Source organism: Myodes glareolus, chromosome 8, assembly GCF_982192425.1.
Source record: "Myodes glareolus chromosome 8, mMyoGla1.1, whole genome shotgun sequence".
NCBI lineage: Eukaryota > Metazoa > Chordata > Mammalia > Rodentia > Cricetidae > Myodes > Myodes glareolus.
Genome location: NC_142033.1, coordinates 15,642,395 through 15,657,730, shown reverse-complemented (window position 1 = coordinate 15,657,730; position 15,336 = coordinate 15,642,395).

Here is a 15,336-nt window from a genome sequence, read left to right as displayed (position 1 = left end):
GGCTCGAAGATGTGGTGCTTAACCATCAGAACACTAAATCTGTCCATATATTCAGTAATGAATAAGATGAACTCTCTCTCTCTCTCCCAATCATTTAAGTTCATTTAGCGGCAGGGTTGGGACCCAAGCCAACTCTTTCTGTCATATGACCCCTCTCCACTAAGAGACCAGTATTCATAAGCCTATGCATGCCACCTTCTGCAAACATGGGACTTTCCACCCCTTGCTCAGGCCCCCCTTAGCTATTTTGAGCAATCTCAAGGGTGTCTGGCATGGAGCCAACAGCAAGCCCAGTCAGCTCCCAGAGCATGTTCCCTGTTGGGCACTGTCACCTCTGCGCTAACTCCTGCTGTCTGCCAAGCTGTGTTCTCTAAGCAGAGACTGCCTGCCCTCCCACCCTGAGAGGACATCAGCATGGGGCCGTGGGCTCTCAGAATTTTAGTAGGAACCTGTCCCCTCTGATAGCCACAGGAATCAGGTTTGAGTCCTCAGCAGAGTGCAGTTGGGGTGCTAGCTTTGCGGTCACCCCTGCTACTACCCAAGGGTACATCACCACGTCAGCTCATCTTCCCGCGGAGCAGGGACGCTGCTGCCTTTTCCTCACTTAGCACTTTCTGTGAGCCGCATAGTGTTTGGGCATCTGATGGAGCGTAACATCCCTGTGAGGCAGCTGTTATTAAAATGGTCATAATATGGATGAATACACTAAGGGCCAAATATGTGTTTAAAATAAAAAATAAATAAAAATAAAAGGGGCCTGTGGTCACAGGAAGTGCAGCAGAGATAAAATGTTGACCCATGGTCTTCGGAATCCATGCTGTGGACCAACCACTTTCAAGTAGAATCCTCATTCCATGTCAGAATTTTCTGGCACCTGCACTCTGCCAGCCATCAGCCATTCCTATCCATGTGGGGAACCCCTCAGCTACAGTTAGGTGCCCAGCTCAGATTCAGGATCCTCCCTATAGTGAGGGTTCTGAAGTGGCCCACTCCATGTCTGAATGCCTGCATGGTAACGCTTGCTCTTGTTTTTGTTTTGGTTCTTTTGAAGGCAGCACAATCCTGACTGGTCACATGGCAGTCTCTGCGCTGACTCTGTCTAAATCCTATTCTTTTTTTTTTCAGCAAATTTTTTATTTTTTATTAAAAATTTCCACCTCCTCCCATTTCCCTCCCCCTCCTCCCACTCCCCCTCCCTCTCCCTCTCCAGTCCAAAGAGCAGTCAGGGTTCCCTGCCCTGTGGAAAGTCCAAGGTCCTCCCCACTCCATTCAGGTCTAGGAAGGTGAGCTTCCAAACAGACTAGGCTCCCACAAAGCCAGTCCATGCAGTAGAATCAAAACCCAGTGCCATTGTCCTTGACTTCTCAGTCAGCCCTCATTGTCAGCCATGTTCACAGAGTCCGGTTTGATCACATGCTCCATCAGTCCCAGTCCAGCTGGCCTTGGTGAGCTCCCATTTGACCAGCCTCGCCATCTCAGTGGGTGGGCACATGCGTCCTGACTTCCTTGCTCATGTTCTCCCCCCCCCCCCCCCGCTTTTGCTCCTCATTTGGACATTTGGACCTTGGGAGCTTAACAGTAAAAAACAATGACATCTTGAATTTTGCATGCAAATGGATGGAAATAAAAAACACTATCCTGAGTGAGGTAACCCAGACCCAAAAAGTTGAATATGGTATGGACTCACTCATAAGTGGATTATAGCCATAATTAAAGGACATTGAGCCTATAATTCGTGATCCTAGAGAAGCTAAATAAAAAGGTGAACTCAAAGAAAAACATATAGTTGTCCTCTTGGATACTAGAAGGAGATAAGATTGCCAGGCAAAACTTGGGAGACTGGGGGTGAGGTGGGGGTAAGGGGAGAGGGAGAGAGAGAAGTGAGAAGGGGACGTTGGGAAAAGATTGGGGGAATGGGATGGTTGGGATGGAGGAAGGGTGGATATGGGAGCAGGGAAGTAAATATCTTAATTAAGGGAGCTATTGTAGGGTTGGCAAGAGACTTGACTCTAGAGGAGTTCCCAGGTGTCCACAGAGATGTCCCCAGCTTGTTTCTTGGGCAGCTGAGGAGAGGGCGTCTGAACTGGCCCTCTCCTATAGTCACACTGATGAATATCTTGTATATCACTATAGAACCTTCATCTGACGATGGATGGAGACAGAGACACACATTGGAGCACTGGACTGAGCTCTAAATCCTATTCTTCTGCTCAAGGTCACTGTATGTTTCTACTTTGTTTTCTCCCAGTAATACAACACCTAGACTAGTTGAAATGCTGGGAAAAGGTTCATTTTGACTCATACTTCCACAGGTAACATGGTCAAGGAGCTGCATTTGGTGATAATCTTTTCATTTAGTCTCACAGTGTGGTACAAGGAAGTGTATGACAAGAGGCCAGGAGTGTGTGTTTGTGTGTGTGTGGGGGGGGGGGTGGGTGGGTGGGTGTGCGTGCGTGCGTGCATGGATGGATAGATGTGTTCTGGTTTCTTCTATTGTAGGGACCAAATTATACAGGCCCATATTCCTACATTGTCTGGAGATCAGAGAATTCTGAGCAACCTACAAGGTGCAATTTGCACCTGCCACACAGAAGGTGGTCACCTATCCTTTTGATAGTGAAAACAACCTGACACCATCCTAAACGAGTGGTCAGGATATGAAATGTCATTCTGCTCCTTCTATAGTAATTTAGGAGGTCACCTGGGGAAGAGGTGTTTTTCAGACTTCCTGACAAAATGGGCATGGGTGCGGATGTGAGAAACCAAACATAGCTATAGATCTAAGTCATTTTCCCTTCCCCCCACCTAGGAAACAAGAGGCTAATAAATTCTCTTTCCATTTATGTTTTGATATAAAAGCTGTTTGGATAATAAATGTGGGCAATCTTCAGGATTTAAGTGAATGCTGAGACTCCATCTCGATATTGTCATGTGAACTGTGCCCCATTTATTCCCACACCTCCACTTTGGCACGAAAAATGGTTTATGACTGGGATGGTCCCCAACATATTGGCACCCACAATGTGGAGCTGACTGGTAAACCCCAAAAAAACATGAAAGAAGTGACCCCAACATTCTATAAAAGCCAGCAAGATTTAGTTGTGAGGATTTGTCTTAGGGTTTTATTGCTGTGAAGAGATACCATGACCACAGCAACTCCTATAAAGGAAAACATTTAATTGGAGCTGGCTTATGGTTCAGAGGCTTAGTCCATTGTCATCATGGTGGGAAGCATGACAGCATCCAGGCAGACATAGTGCTGGGAGTTCCACATCTGAATCTGCAGGCAGGAGGAAGAGACTGCCACACTGGGCCTAATCTGAGACCTCAAAGTTCAGTCCCTAATGACACACCTCCTCCGACAAAGCCATACCTACTCCTGCTGTAGGAATTTCTACCACCAGAAGCCTTTAATTTACCCACCCACTTGGGCATGGCCTCTTATACTATATATGCTGATGTAAAGCACATGTCCAGCCTCTTTTCCAGCTGCAGGATTCGATTGCTGTTCCCTGTTCCAGCAGAGGATTGTGATCTGTGAGTCTACCCCTAAATAAATAACCCTCTATTATACTCAATTCTGAACTAGTGTGAGATTTCTTTTAAGTGTCCTTTTTCATCTGGTGCCCCACATGGATCCAGACCCCACACCTACTGGGTGGACCAGCTTAAAGGCCTAAGTCCACAGCCCAGAAAGTCTCCCACCTCTGCCCACTTGGCTTGTTTTTACCTAAGCAGCTTTTTGGAAAACCCCCACCACAGCAGAGCTAACTGCGTGCAGTGACTTGGAAATTTCCCAAGCTCACACACACATGCACCCCTGCTGCATTTCCTGCCACATGGAGACGTGTGCAATTTCTGGTTTGTTCTCCCAGCTCCTGAGTTCTGGGCTTCTTGCTCCATGTATGGAATTGATTTAATTGTTTTAATTTGTCAAGCAAAGCATATTTCTCAGTATTTAACCAGAACCAAGGCAGAGAAACCAAAGCCGCTCAGGACTGGTCATGACACCAGGTTGCACCTCTAGTTGCAACTCTGCAACCACGACACCTGTTGGACAATAAAGATTATTACACCTAAAACAATTTACCAATTTATAACAGGTCATTAATAAATCAATAAACTTGCAAGTTATATAATTGCAGACAACATTACCATTGAAACTTTTAGTAACTTTTTTGCTAATGCTATGGATTGTATTCTGCAAGGCTTTTATGGTTATGGTGATACATCCATTTATTGGATACTAGGACTCGGGTTTTTTTTCTTCATATTACATCCTTAAGAAAATGGCTTGATAACAGAGCCAAGAATGAGGCAATTTTAGAAATGACACAGTCTTTACAGATTAATAATGAATGGCTAGCTGACAGGATTAATATCATCTAAAATCAAAAGTTACCTGAAAAAAATTAATACTATTGAAAAGGGTAACACTAATTTGACAGACAAAATTGAATTCATGTCAAAGGATACTGAGAAATTATCTGAAAGAATTTATACTGTTGAATTTGAAAAAAAGTTATGATAGGTTAGCAGATAGAGTATCTCTCCAGGATGGCAATCTGCATACTATCAAAATAATGTCCAAGGATGAGATGCTATGTTTAAAGGAATAACTTCAGACCTTGGAGTCATGTATGCAGAATGAGGACCAGAGGCTAGGTGCCTCAATGAAATACTAGAAATATATACAGGCCAGGAGATTCAGGCTTTACAAAAAGACAATAATAAGAAGATTTGAAACAGTTGAGGAAATTATTGAAGCTGTTGATCAGGGAAAGAAGGTACAAAGACAGGATTCGACATCGCCAGTCGCTGTCAGAGATGACTTACCCAGGGTTTTAGATTCCTACCCTGTAATCTACTCTGACAAAGCACCAAGTTCTAAAAGCCCAAAAAGATCCAAAGAAGGTAGATGGAAACCTATAGGAATGAACAATCTAAAAGAAATTAAGCAAGTAATTGTAGCTTATGGCTTGCATTCCATATTTGTTACGGAGGTGGTAAAGACATGGGCTTCTAGCATTAAGGCCATGCCACAGGACTGGCTTCAGTTAGTTTCAGCAGTCCTGAATGACGGGCCTCAACTGGTGTTTAAATGCTATTTCAGAAAAGAGGGTGAAGTTTTAGAACATCAGGGGAAAACAAAACCCTATGTCAAATGAAACAAAGCACGAGACGTGTTGACTACATAGGGCCAGAAGGACAGAGAGAAGCCATATGTGGCTAATATTGCAATGAATTTATGGGGTCATGATTGCTGCAGCAATGGAATACCCGGAATAACATTCCTACAGTCACAGAAACTCATAATTATGAAAGGATATTATAAGATACTATACACAAAGGTCACCAGCCTTTGTGTACAAGGTCTTGTGTACAAGAACACAAGGCAACTAGCAAATCTTTAGAGGTACCAAGAGCCCTACCTTTAAAATGGTTAACTGAGAAAACAATTGAGTTAAACAGTAGCTCATAACAGAAGACAGACTGCAGGCTTTAGGACAGCTGGTATAGGAGCAACTAGATGCTCACCATATTGAAGAATCAACCAGCCCTTGTAATTCTCCTGTATTTGTTGTTTAAAAATCTGTTAAATGGAGAATGGTGATAGATCTAAGAACTGTCAACGAGGTAATTCAACCTATGGGTCCTCTACAATTTGAAATTCCTCTGCCTTCTCTATTATCAAAGGGATGGACTCTTACAGTTATTGATTTAAAAGACTGTTTCTTCACTATACCTTTAATAGAAAAGAGCAGAGAAAAATTTGCCTTCACAGTGCTTACTTATAATAATTCTCACTCTACTAGGAGATACCAGTAGACCATCCTTCCACAGGGAGTGTTCAATATCCCCACCCTATGCCAATACTTTGTAAGTCAGCCATTGGAAATAATGCATAAAAAGTTTCCAAAATCTATAATTTACCAATACATGGATGACATTTTGCTCTCTGATTCAAATATAGATACTTTAGAAAGAATGTTTGAAGATGTAAATAAAGTTTTGCCAAAATGGGGATTACAAATTGCTCCTGAAAAAAAATACAAAGAGGAGATTCTGTCAATTACCTAGGTTATAGAATAGGTTTACAGAAAATTAAAACACAAAAGGCATAAATTAAGAAAGACTGGTTGCAGACTCTTAATGACTTTCAACAATTGTTAGGAGACATTTTCCAGTCTATGACCAGCTGTTGGGATAACACTTGATCTAATAATTCATTTGAAAAAAAAACCTTAGATGGTGATAAAGACTTGAATAGTCCCAGAGAATTAACAGCTGGAGCAGAAAAGGAATTGACAATGGTTGAGGAGAAATTACAGGAGGCACATGTGGATAGGCTGAATCCAAATCTTAGTTGTATTCTAGTCATATTGCCTTCCAGAATTTCTCGTACAAGAATTTTAATGCAAAGGGATGATATTATCTTAGAATGGATTTTTTTCCACATATGCCAAATAAAAAAAATAAAAACTTATGTGAAAAAATACTCTGAATTAATTATAAAATGTATATTGAGGCTTCATCAATTTGCAGGTATAGACCCAGCAGAGATTATAGTGCCTTTTACTACTGATGAAATAAAAAAGTTATGGGAAGACAATGAACCATAGCAAAGAGTTTGTGCTAATTTTTTGGGAGGAATTAATAGCAATTATCCCAAAAGTAATAGACTTAACCTTTAAAGAGTACTTCTTGGATTTTTCCCCAAATTGTATGAGATGCTCCAAAAACTGGAACCTGTACATTTTATACTGATGCAAATAAATCAGGGAAGTCAGGTTATAAATTAAAAGAATTAGGTACGGTGGAACAAAATCCTTATAATTCTGTCCAAAAGGCAAAATTATATGCTATTTTCATGGTATTAAGGGGTTTTAGAGAAAATCTTAATATAGTTACTGATTCACAATATACAGAAAGAGTCTTGCATTTTGAAACCACTGAATTTATACTGGATGCAATAGAATTGACTTCATTATTCATACAGGTTCAAGATGTAATCAGGAATAGAATTTGTCCCATATACATAACACATATCCAATCCCATATGGGTCTGCCAGGTCCTCCAGCACAAAGTAATGCAGAAATTGATCGATTACTGATTGGAAGTGTGTTGAAGGCCTCAGAATTCCGTAAGAAACATCATATCAATAGCAAAGTTTTAAAGAAAGAATTTTCTATTACATGGCAACAAGCTAAGGAGATTATAAAGAGATGTCCTATTTATTCAATTCTCAGCTAGTGTGGGATTTCTTTTAAGCGTCCGTCTTCATCCTCCAACAACACCTCCTAATAGTGGCACTCCCGTTGGAGTTACAGGGGCTGTTTTTATTGAAACCATCACAGGGCTCCACACTAACGATTTCCTCTAATCCCAGTCACCTCCCACAGGTCCTACCTCAAAACATCACAGACAGATTGTTTAACCATCTCTATGCATTTTCGTGGCTATTAAATCCCATCATCATGGATATTAATGAGTTCGGGAGGACTAATAAAGTTAGGCTCAAAGTTTGACTCTCAAATTCCCTGCAAAGGCTTACCTGTTAAAGCCTGGCCCCTACAATGGCACTAAAAGGAAACAGTGGGACCTTCAGGAGGCAGAGCTAGAGGCTAGTGGGTCATTGGGTCGCTTTTGAAAGGGGCCGTGGGACCTTGGCACCTTCCTCACTCTCATTTGGTTCCTGACTGTGAGGTAAGCAGTTTTGCTCTGCCTGTGCTCCTGCCATGGTATCTTGCTTCACCACAGGCCCAAAGGAAGGAGGACAACCAGACATGACTGAAACCTCCAAATCATGAGCAAGAAAAAAAATTCTCCTTATGGGTTAATTTTCTTAGATATTTCAATGAAGTAATGGAAAGCTGACTGATATGGACATAATATGGAGATTGAAACATATAATTTAATATAATTTAATCATCACCAACTCAACATCAGGAGTCTCCAGGCTTCAGATCCACAAACTCATTAGTGACAAAGTCCAGAACTCCATCTTGTCTCCCTCCCGTTTCCCCTTGGCACATGGGTAGAACTGACTTTGACAAACACTGCTGGGTAGAGGGTTGAAAAGCTCAACCAGTCATAAAGCCAGGCATTGTCAGGAAGTGTGAGAAACAGAATTCAATGCCAACCCAGGGGCCAGGACAGTCATCTCTGCTACAGGGGCTATCAGGAGAAGCAAAACCAAGAAACTGCTCTGCGCATTCCAGGAACTTACATTAAAAATATTAGCGCAAAGTATTTCATTAAAAAAAGAAAAAGAAAAATGCACTTAGAAAAACCAGGAGGAAAAGATTGGTTAAGGAAGCCATCAGCAGGTCATTGTTCAAAGCTTAAGGTTTCAGACTGCAAGAAGGAGCCAGAGGGCCCTCAGGAACGCACCAGGAGCTGCAACTGAGAGCAATGCTCTCTGAAGAAGAATGGGTCACATTTTTGTATCTTCCATTCCTTGTCTGAAAACCTGTCATAGACAAATGTGAGCTAGAGCCGCACAGGAAAAGGGGTCCCCAGAGGTGTCCTGTCTGGCTATTTTACATTAGGAAGGAGGTCTTAGAAAAGCTAACCATTCCAAGTCAAAAATAAACATGGTCTGGCATGCTTCCTCCCTAAGGAGCAAGGCATGACTGTCGATCACTGTATCTCTAGGCAGACATATCCTATTGCTAGTTAACACGCTGTCTTCTCCTGGTGCCAAATTATAGCACTTGAACTCACTTTCTAATGGGAAGAAGATGGGGAAGGATAGGAAAAGGTCTGAGGATTGTGTGTGTGTATCCATGTACATATCAAAGAACAGAATAAAATATATAGACACTAAAACTTCCTCTTCATCCGGTCATATAACTGTGTTATAGTTTATACCTTTCCCCTTCCACTAGCTGTGGCATGTTCCCAGTGTTCTCTGCCAACAACTCATGTGCCCATGACTCTTGAGGCAGAGTGACTCAACCTTTCTATCAAAACATCAATAAAACCTGCAAGGAAGGAAGGAAGAGAACTAACTACTGAGCTGGATAATGTTTCTGCCACTTAAATATTTTTAAAAGACAAATGAACTAAGGAAAAAAAAAAAGCAAGAGACAAATAAGGAAAGAATGGGGAAAGGAGGGTGGCTTGTGCATACATAATGTGCCAAACCTTCTCCCTCCCTATTTTCATGGATTTTCCTTCTTTCTTCTCCCATCATCCTCATCTTCCTCACCCAAAAAAGAAAGAAAATGTAGAGAGAGAAAAAGGAGAATGTGTTCAAAGCCATTCTAAGCGCTTACCCCACTGCACTCAATGTCATGGACCATTCTACAGGCCATAGCTACCAATTCCTGGCAGTTTCCCATCTCCATTTGTGGGTCTCTGAGAACTATGCACTCCTCAGAAAGACTAGGGATGGCGTAAGAGTGAAGAAAGAAAAGTCACAGATACATGTACACAGGAAATCTGGGTCAAGTGTGCTGTGTGCACTCAAGCAGAGTGGCACCAACCACACAACCATATTTACTAACCTTGGGATATGTAAGTATAGTAAAGAAATAGGCACTGACCAGTCAAGCGAGAAGGTGTCTGTCCATAGGAGAGCAGTCTAAGTCTGTGAGCCTCCAGGAGAAGGAAGCTGCGGTTGCTAATTTTTACACAAACTGCCATCATTTGCACTAAAACCAGAAGAAGACTTTGCCAATTTGCCATGGGTCTGAGGCATTGGTCCTTGACGTGGCTGTGCCGTGTCCACAATACACTTTCACTGGGCGCTTCTTCAGCAACCCACAGTTAAGCGGATCCATACCTATCAAAGACTTAAAATAGTATCTGGCACTGAGCAAGGCCTGTCAGAGTGCGTTCTTGCTTCTCATTTTAGAAATGGAGAAACTGAGTCTACCTAGAATGAACATAAAGCAATGTCTGTGTAGACTCTGTCTGTAAACTAGTACTCCCCAAGAACATGCTATGGGAACAGATACAGGTGTAGGTGCTTTGTTAACATAGAAACCCTCCCAGCTGCTCTACCAAGAAGACACTGCCATCCAGGGGGAACCCAGACTCACGTAGTGGGCAACTGTAACTTCTATTTGGTGGGTAATCTAGATCTGGATCAAGGGTTTGATCTTAGACCCTGATGCTGTGGTCCTAAAGTTTATACTTTATCACCCTGTCCTTGTTCGACATTGGTCCTGTACCCAGCTCTGAGCTAGACAGAACTTAGGGTACAGAGAAATAAGAGTCACACATTCTTTTTCCAAATTACTAATTTGGGACCATATTTATTTTTTTCTTGTTGGATATTTGGGCAAAGTAACATCTGAACATCAATCTTTTTTTTGGTTTTTTGTTGTTGTTGTTGTTGTTGTTTGAGACAGGGTTTCTCTGTAGCCTTGGAGCCTGTCCTGAAACTAGCTCTTGTAGATCAGGCTGGCATCAAACTCACAGAGATCCACCTGCCTCTGCCTCCTGAGTGCTGGGATTAAAGGCGTGCGCCACCACTGCCTGCCTATTGATCTATTCTTAAGTCTCAGTACTGATAGCCGGTAACTGTGACAGTGTTGGACCTCAGACTCCTCGTTTATAAAACAGATGGCAATGCTTACCTGGCAGCACCATTAAAAAGACTAAATAAAGCAGGCAGGTGCACATCTGCCATTGCAGACTTCACTTGGGATGCTGAGGAGGAAGGAGGAGTGTGAGCAGTGAGTTCAGGGTCAACCTGGGCCGTGTGATGACAATGTCTCTCAAAACTCAAACAACAACAAGGCAGGTAAGCTCTTTAAGCCCAGTGCTCAATCAACACTTACCCTTGTGTCTTGTGTCTTGTCTCTTCTCTGTTCTAAGAAGAAATGAGAGGATGGAGCTAGACATGCAGGTGTTGTTAGTGGATGAATGACAGCTGAAAAAGAAAAGGGTTAGAAACCTGAGTTTTGCTCCTGAAAACACCATTAATAGAATTAAAGTGTCAAATGCTTATGAAAAGAAAATCTTCCACACTTCAGCATGTCTTTTTACAACATCAAGATTTCCTATGTAAAACCAAATCTACATACACTTCAAAATATTTGGGCTAGAGATTGTGAGTTTTGGCTAATTGGTAGGGAAGTGTCTGGAGGACTGAAGGTGCTTCCTTTTTGCTGATGGAGTCTTGGGAACAGGAGGTTGTAAAGGCCAGTTTATATTTTGACAAAATGGTACTGATAAGGATATCAGTATGAGCAAGCTAGAACATGGCTGCCACCGGATATCCAAAGAACCCCAAAGTAAATGGTGATACAAACTGTTATAGAATTGTTTTGTTTGTTTGTTTGTTTTTTACATTCTGCCACTTCTGTGTGGTTCTATATAAACACAGTCTTGAGGTCAGGAACCTTCTTTGTCCCATTTCTGCCAGCATGCCTATGTCCATCTGGTTTTCTGTGAGCCTGCATGTGTGCCAGTGCCTGCCTGGGTGTGGTCCTTGTGGCCCTAAGAAGGCCTTGGCAGGCTGCCTGGCTGGTGACCTTTGCCCACAGTGAATAAAGCACAGCTTATCTGCCCCGGATGACAGGAGTGCTTGTCAACACCCACCACCACCGCACCCCACCCCGGCTTCCCGTGACTCTCCTTTCTTCCTGGCTTCAGAGCATGGATCTCATGCGGGGTCTTGACAATGAGAATGGGCAGTTTTCATTGTGCTGAAGTTCTGGACATACCCAACATCTGTGTCATGGGAGGCAAAGTTTTCTCTGCTGAGCTCACGTACAGGGCTAACTGTAAGGGTCACGGATGTCTTCCTTCCCAGTGGTCTCGGCTCCCTTTGTAAGAACAGTGAACACCTCTCTGGAGCCTCCCATTGTTCACATAGAAGGCTTCAGCTACCTGATGGAGCCTTTCCTGACTTCACATCTGCCTCTCAGCCTCCCCTGACATCGGTTTGCAGTTGTCAACATCCGTCCTTCATGCCATATCCCACCTTGACTTGATGGGCACTCCCAGGCTTTGTTTGTAACAGTTTACAAAGCCACCAAGAATTCCTTTTCCACAATGTGTCCTTTAGGAACAGGGCTTTTGGCCAAGCTTGGCCCTTATCATCACATTTTATGCCTCTCCCACACACCACATTGTCTTCTGACGAATTTTCATTGAACCTAAGGAAGTATTAGTTTCAGCAGTGGAACAATAATAACCTCATTTGGGATAAAGTTCTGCTTTTAAGAAACCTTCATGAGACTGAGCTTCTCAGCATCAACCATCTTAAGTCGAGTGGTATCTGTTTCCAAATATACCATGAATCATGGATGATGTCTTTGCTCAAAATGGGGATTCCTGCCTGTTAACTAATTATACTGACATCAATTCCCCCTGAGCTACAAAAAGATTCCAAGTCTCAGGTGAGTTATTTTTGGCAGAGGTAATTCCATGTCCCAGAGATGAAGTTCTTTGCATAATCAGGTTTCAACATGTCAGTAGCAATTTGGAGTGATATTAAAGTGTTTCTGACTTTTGAAAGGCTTCCAAATGTTCTTAAGTCTGTTCAGTGTTTTCTAAGAAGAAAAAATAAAAGCTGAACATTTTGTCAATTTAAATAATATCTTAATACAGGGGCACTGAGCCCCATGCTTGGACATGCAGTCCTGAAATATACAACACTGTACCCAAAGGAAAGAGAACAGTCTGGAAAAGCTGACATCACAATCTTGAAAAGCTTAACACTTAAGTAAACAAAGAGGAGTCATGGAGTGGATTAATGGCCCATCAATTTAAAAAAAATAAAAACAACTTATATTTAGCTCATTTCCAAGTCAATATCCAATTTCATTAATTGTCCCCTTCTAGGAATTTGAGACATTGGAAGACAGGAATGGTGCTTGACAGCAAACTAAAAAAGCAGCATTCTTCAAAAGTGTCATGTGAAATAAATAGGGAGGGTGGAAAAGAAATAGCCATTGGTCTAGAAGAGAAAAAAATCTTTGGGCAGGTTGAAAATACCCGTGCCCGCAGACATTTTATGAAAGAAAAACATAACCCACAGACATGCAAGACTATTTCCAACCTTGCTAGGTATTTTCAAATTTTTAACTAAACCAGAGATATTGGTTTGCATATTAAATTTATACAAAAGATTAATTCCCAACTTTCAAAACCAGGTAGGGTCTTAGGAGTCACCCCCCCCCCCCGCCGCCACCGACACACACACACACACACACACACACACACACACACACACACACAACTGAGGGGCTATTGATAGCTGCTGGGGGAGAATCATTCTGTTTGATGGTGTAGCCCATTGTAGGTTACCCATGCTCCAGTGTATTTAACTGGGGCATGGGTGGCAGGCCTCAAAGAGTAAAGAGGAAAAAGAAACAATGACAGGGGAGAGATTTGGGGATTAACACTTGGAAAGAAGAGAGAGGAGGCTAGCAAGGAGGATCTACAGCACTGGGGCTTCAGAGGTCTCTACCAACCCTCTGAGAATCTCTGTGGAAAGGACACTTAGACATTTTCTCAGATTGGTCAGCATTGATTCTCCTGCCTCCCCGACCTGACAGGACTATAACTTTGGACAAGGCAGCACACTCCATCCATAGTAATTCCCCACAATGGAACCCATCTGGTGGTTCCAGCTGGCAGGAAGCAACGCACAGACCTGAGTAGGAATCCCCCGGGAACTCCACGATCCTCACTGCACTCAGCCCCTAGCTTCACATAAGCAGCCCTGCTTGCTTCACATAAGAAAAAGCTGGAAGATATTCCTCCAGCACTCTAGTGGAGCGCTATCGGAGGAAAACTAGAAAAACTACATCCTTGCCATTATAGCTAAGCTTGGGACTACAGGAGACATTCGCCTCACCTGGCTTCAGCCACCAACTCGCAAGCCTTTAATCTCTGGGAGCTTGGTAGTTAGGCCTCTGAGGTGCCACTTACTGGTCACCATGAATTCTTCAGGCCGTGGTTGCCACATTTGTCCCTGTGCTGCTAACATGGGAAAATATTCACCAAAACCAACCTGAGGGAATCACTAGGTAAGGGTCCATTACTCCTGCCAATGGAGCGACAGCTTTCTTTGCCTCCAGGTTCCTTGGTATAGCATTGGAAACAATTGAGTAGCAATCCTACATTAGCAAGCGCTTGCTGTGTAACTTAGTGGAACCCAGAGCCCCAGGAAAAAGAAGTATCACTTTCCTATCAAGGCCACTGGGCAGGTAGCCATCTCTTGCTTCTTGGAACAGATTATTGCACATTTTAAAAACTTATCACCATACAAAGTTCATTGACTGGGGATGAATAGTAATACTCGATAGAGCGGTGTGCCCCCATTCCCCATGGAGCACCCTCTGATAGATAGCACCTTAGCCAAAACTTCAACAGAATATAGTAGGCTGTGCCAGTCCAGTGGCTACTGGATTCCGACGCCTATGGAGTAACAGTGCCCACCATGGTGACGTATCTACCATGGCACCTGATTTGCTACAACTGGTCTTTGGTTCCATTGCAATTTCATGTGGAGTTTCATGCTACAGATCAAACTCTCTCTGAACTCTTGGCTGATGGTGTTGGCATCACTCGGAATGTAGAAAACATCCTACATTTGAGGTAGATGCCAAATCTAGTGTAGAAGAGAGCCCACAGCATGACTTCCTACAGACCATTTTCTGTCTCAGGCCCACAGAAGTTGACAGTCTTAACATCACTCAGTATGTGGGTTAAAGCAGTATTTCCAAGCACGCAACCTACTGTCTCTGTATATCAGAGATCCCTATCAAGCACTGAACCCCTTTTTGGTGATAGGAAGTGCAAAGTACGGTCACCTCCGTACTTTGGAGACAAAGCTCCAGTGTGCCAGAGGCTAAAAGCTGCATTGTGCCGAAGGCACTGGAATTCTCTGAGGGTTTGACACCTACCCTCTACAGCACACTGTCTTAATTTTCTGTTATTACATAAAAAGTTACCCCAAATTCAGCCTGAAACAATATACATATATTACCTCACAGCTCTGTCGGTCAGAAGTCCAAGGTTAATCTGGCTTCTCTATCCAAAGTGAAGTCACAAAGCCACCAAGGTTCAGCTGCACATCCTCCCGTTCACTCCAGAAAAATGCTTCAGAGTTCCAACCACCACGTACTGCAATCTAACTGCAGCCCATGTAGCCCCAGGAGATTTTTATCGCTTCCAAGCTTTTAAAATAACGCCCGAACATGAAGCGCTAAGTCGCACTGGCTGTGCCTACAGCCTTCACTATTACTTCTCAATCAGAACCTGTGGACTGTGTGCCCACCAACTGTTCCATATAAATAAAACAGTGAGTGATTTTCATATTTCAGTGAGATCTCTTCTACTGCCTGAAACTCTCCATGCCTTCAGCA